The following is a 5,505-nucleotide window of genomic DNA, read 5'->3' on the forward strand; positions in this document are numbered from 1 at the left end:
ACTGGAGCTTTCCTTACACCGTTCGCTTTGTTATTCAAAATTATAAGGGTTGTCCTTGTTATTAATACGGAGTAATATTAATTAACACGTACACTTGTTATAGGGTTAAAGCTAGGATTAGGGTTTGGTTTACAATTATTTTCAGTGTATGTATATACATATATTTTAAATGTCATTTTGTAAGTTTATATGTATGTTTTTTGTGTGTGTGTGTGCATATTTGTAATTACTCATTAATTAATTAAAATTTGTGAGGTAAACAACCTTGTTTTGAATTAGAGCCTGAGTGAAGATGATCTCCATCTTATGGCAGTTTAACAAAACAGTACATAAACAATAAGTACACTGTATTAAATGCTTACATTTTTAAATACATAAATATTAAAAATATTAAAAACCAGTATAATGTTAAGCAGGGCAGAAAAACTCTTCAGGCAGATTTAATTAACATAATGAGATGTAACCATGATTGTATATTAATTCAAATACAGTTTTTTTTTATTATGAGTGCATATAAAGACGTTTTAACCACTAGTAGTGGATTTCATGTCTTCTAAGAGTAACAGCTCCATCTTGTGTAGAAAACAGAGTCCTTTTTTAAACCAACAAGAAGTCCTACAATACTTTCCACAATTGATTTGCTGGTACTTTATTGGAAATTTAAGATGTTAGTAAATTATGCAGTCATATAGGGTTAAGTGGCTCTTAGCGATGATCCGCTGGTCACGTTTTCTATAATTTTTATGTTAGACTCAACTTTGAATCGCCGTGTCCTGGATGAAGAAAAAAAATACATTTGCCTCAAGTTTCCTCAAGAGTTCAAGGTCACAGTGCAAGGGCATAAAAACATTTGACAACATCATTTGGAGTGTACTTTATAAACAACATATAATAAAGATTAATCATATATAAAATGATAATAAATTGGTAGGTTTGAAAAAAATAAAGGAAAGAAAGACAAAGGGTTTAGAATTGCCAGCAAATATAACAACCATAAATAGCTATAAATAGATCCATAAGTGGAACTGTGGAAATAAAAAAAGAGGAAAAAAAAAGATACATTTATATATGCACAATGTGTGTGTGTGTGTGTTTGTGTGTATATTTTATTATATGTATATTTTGATACAATTTAATTAGTATTTTAGAACATAACATAGAGCGTTAGAGATTATATTTAGAATGTCTTATATATATATATATGTAGATATGTCTTATATATATATATATATATATATATATATGAAGGCCAGATTAAAATTCCATTAACTGTGATAATTATATACATGAGAACAGTTTCTGGGCCAGAGAGGTACTATATGCTGCTGTTTCTTATTTTTTCTTATTTCCTCTTTATATAGTGGTTTAGGATTTGGTATTGTCCTAGATAGATCGGAATAAGATATTAGAGTTTTTTGTCTTTATCCGTATTTGCTTCCTCCGGCTGTGATCTGAAAGAGAAAACATTGAACATCAACAACAGACACAAATCTTCCTGCTTTACATTTTCTTGTGGTCCAGCCTAATTGTATGCATCATCGTTATTGACACTAAACTGCGCAGTTGTCCTCATTTATAATATCAAACCTTCTAAAGTATTCAAGGGCTGAAGAAAACGTACCTTTCGTGCACATTTTCATGCAGTGTCTTTTGTGGACAAAGTTGTTTTTGTTGCCTCCGCAGCCGCTGTAACGAAACATCTGGCATCTCCCAGTCCTGGGGTTGTAAACATATCTCCTCACAGATTCATCACAATCGCCCTATCAACTGGACTCAAGCAGAATTCTGGGGATTGAACTCTAAAATGCAATAACAATAGGCTGACAATATCAGTAGCAGTTGAAAATAATAATAAAAGTAATTTTTAATGAAATGTAATGAGTATTTCAGTACATAAATTTGTAATTTCTTCTCCATAAATCAATAAAAAGTGTTAAAATGTATTAAAAACACCTGAATTTATATATATATATATATATATATATATATATATATATATATATATATATATATATATATATATATATTCATCATGTTCTAAGACAAGGAAGATATATTCCATAAAATACACACACACACACACACACAAACATTCCATTCCATTCTCTACAGCTTATCTGGGGCCGGGTTGTGGGGGCAACAGTCTAAGCAGAGACGCCCAGACTTCCCTCTCCCCAGACACTTCCTCCAGCTCTTCCGGGGAACACCGAGGCGCTCCCAGGCCAGCCAAGAGACATGGTCCCTCCAGTGTGTCCTAGGTCTTCCCCAGGGCCTCCTCCCGGTGGGACATGCCTGGAACACCTCCATTTCACCTCCAGCTCACACCTCAGGAGGCATCGGAAGAGATGCCGAGCCACCTCAGCTGGCCTCTCACGGAGGCAACTCATTTCAGCTGCTTGTTTTTATATATATATATATATATATATATATATATATATATATATATATATATATATATATATATAAACACACACACACACACACACACACACAGTATCTCTCCTTGGACCGCTACCTTAACGCGGAGGAGGGGTTTGAGTGCCTGAATGATCCTAGGAGTTACACTATTAGGGGCTATATGCCTGGTAGGGTCTCCCAAGGCAAACAGGTCCTAGATAACAAGCCAGAAAAAGAGCTGTCCCCACCCCTCCTTACAAAGAAAAACATATATGAGGTTGTGACATCACCCGGTATGGTCTGGGGGTGGGGCTCACATGTGAGCGCCTGATGGCCGGGTCTTATCCCACGGGTCTGGGCCAGGCTCATCCTGATGGAGCGATGTGTGGCCAACCTCCTGTGGGGCCAACCACCTGCGGGTAAGGGGCTGGAGCATTGGGGTTTGGGGCGGCAGCCGAAGACGGGGAACTTTGCCACCCAATCCCTGGACACAGAATCTGGATCTAGGGACATGGAATGTCAGCTCTCTAGGCGGGAAGGAGCCTGAGTTGTGTATGAGATAGATAGGTACCAACTAGGTACCGACCAGGCTCACCTCCATTCGCAGCTTTGGCTCTGGAACCCATCTCCTCAAAAGAGGTTGGACTCTCTACTATTCTCATGTTGTCTGCAGTGAGAGGCAGAGAGTTGGTGTGGGCTTGCTCATAGCCCCCCAGCTTAGCTGCCATGTGCTGGAGTTCACCCCGGTGAGCAAGAGGGTCACCTCCCTGAGCCTTCGGTTTGGGAAGAGGTCTCTCACTGTCATTTGTGGCATTCAACCATGTCCCTCACGGTGTCCTGCGAGGGGTGCTCTAGGAGTATGGGATCCAGGGCCCTTTGCTAAGGGCTGTCCGGCCTTTGTATGATCGGAGCAGCACCTTGGTTTGCATTGCCAGCAGTACATCCATCAGACTTGTTCCCGGTGCATGTTGGACTCCAGCAGGGCTGCCCTTTCTCACTGGCCCTGTTCATTATCTTTATGGACAAGATTTCTAGTCGCAGCCGGGGGCTGGAGGGGAAGGCCAGATTGTGGATGATGATGTCCGGTTGGCTGCATCTAGCCAGGACCTGTGGTAGGGATGAGAATCAGCACCTCCAGGACTGAGGCCATGGTTGTGGAGTTGGTGTGGAGTTCCTGCCTCAGGTGGAGGAGTTTAAGTATCTTTGGGACAGATGGATCTGTGCAGCTTAATGTGGTTAATGTACTGGTCCGTCGTGGTGAAGAAGGAGCTGAGATGCAAGGCAAATCTCTCGATCTACATTCCTACTCTCACCTGTGGTCATGAGCTTTGGGTAATGACCGAAAGGATGAAATCCCGGTGAGTTTCCTCTATAGGGTGGCTGGGCACTCCCTTAGAGATAGGGTGAGGAGCTCGGAGTAGACCCGCTGCTCCTCCACATCAAGAGAGGCCAGCTGAAGTGGCTCGGGCATCTGTTCTGGATGCCTACCGGACGCCTCCGGATGGAGGTGTTCCGCCATGTCCCACCGAGAGGAGGAGGGACTATGTCTCTCGGCCGGCCGAGAGGGAAGTCTGGGCATCCCTGCTTAGAATGCTGCCCCTGCGACCCGGCCTCGGATAAGCGGATATATATACACAGACACACATATAATCAAAAAACAGCATGTAACATAATTTATAATTTTTGTATATTTATAATTTGTTTTTTAAAATATTTGCTCTACTTTTCTGCTACACAATTAAACAATTAACTAGTTATTTTTAGTCTCTCTGCAACCAAGTACGAATTACTGTAATTTTATTGCAAAGAACACTATGCATATTTTTATGTACAATATGCAATGTACACTGCATATTTTATTCCACTGCATAGGATGTTAACAGGTAAGGTGTTACACTTTATTTGTTCTTTAACGTTGTTTAAAATGGGATCCAAATGGCTACATCAATGTATTTTATGTTAGTTTAAGACTAATTTCTGATATTATCAACAAGCAGGCTGTGTGACTAATCTCACCATGTCTGATGAGAGGCTCTGTTTTGGGTTTGGCTTCTTCTTCTTCTTCTGGCTTTAATGGAGCATTTTGTTCCATATGGTTTGAGGCAGCTAAAAAAAGTAAAGAAAATGAAAAATATGATCATATTTGTTGCCCAGAGGATTCATCTGATCCCTATTGTTTCTTATTTATTGATTATTCAACGTTTTATTCCACTGTATAGGATGTGAACAGGTTAAGTGTTAAAATTTTTTTATATTTCTTGTGACTGTGGTTCATTTATAGTTTATGTTTAGAAACCAGACTGCAGTGCTTTATTCATTCTAGCTGGAATGACAAAAGCAACTGGCCTTTACATATTTGTTTCACTAGATGGCAGTAAAATCTAACCATTGTCCTTCAGTGAAACCACTGAGCTTGTGTGCATCCAAGTCACCCTTTTAACCCAAAAGCAATTATTGTAATTAATTTGCAGTTACTTTTAACCCAGGAAGTAAATTGCCAATGATAAATTAGTACAGCAGAACGCTGACAGGATGGTGAACGTCTCTTACTATACTTCATTAACCACTGTGATTAAGGCAAGAAGAGGCAAATGTGGAGTAATATGTAGCTCTAATTAACACGACCAAGTAAATTTGGAAAATTGCAAGTCTTTAATAGTTTGTTTGCAATTCCCCTAAAGACCATAAAGCCCAAGAAGAGGTCATTTAACAGCAAAATATGCTTGTGAAGTTGATATTCAGTTTTTTACTTTTCAAAACTGAGTATTGTTATTACAAAATCATATATTTGACTTAAGATTTCTGTGCAATCTGTGTGCCAGACAAGGATGTCATGTGCCCTGGGGCTGTGGAGCAGAGAGCAGCACTTAACTGTCAAAATAAGCAGGAGGAGGCAGAAGAAATGGCTGCTACGCTGCCCTCTGGACTCAGACAAACAGACTCTCTGACACGAAGGCACAGCTGTCTAGAACCCTCTGCCTGAGTGTGTGTGTTTGTACACGTGTGTAAGATGTGACTCTCACCTGCTTCCTGTGCAGATGGTTGGGACATTCTCTGCAGTGACACATGTGATGCATTCAATGAAGCTTCAAACTAAAAGGACCGAAT

General features: G+C 39.9%; 1 long non-coding RNA gene across 1 annotated transcript; it reads right to left on the bottom strand.

The window, feature by feature from the left end:
* Positions 1-1,187: 1,187 nt before the first annotated feature.
* Positions 1,188-1,761, bottom strand: LOC122351561. The gene is made up of 2 exons (XR_006251768.1): positions 1,622-1,761; positions 1,188-1,451 (listed from the first exon to the last, which is right to left on the bottom strand). It is a non-coding gene; the product is annotated as an uncharacterized LOC122351561 (long non-coding RNA).
* Positions 1,762-5,505: the final 3,744 nt, after the last annotated feature.

This window comes from Puntigrus tetrazona, chromosome 9, assembly GCF_018831695.1.
Source record: "Puntigrus tetrazona isolate hp1 chromosome 9, ASM1883169v1, whole genome shotgun sequence".
NCBI classification, from domain to species: Eukaryota; Metazoa; Chordata; class Actinopteri; order Cypriniformes; family Cyprinidae; genus Puntigrus; species Puntigrus tetrazona.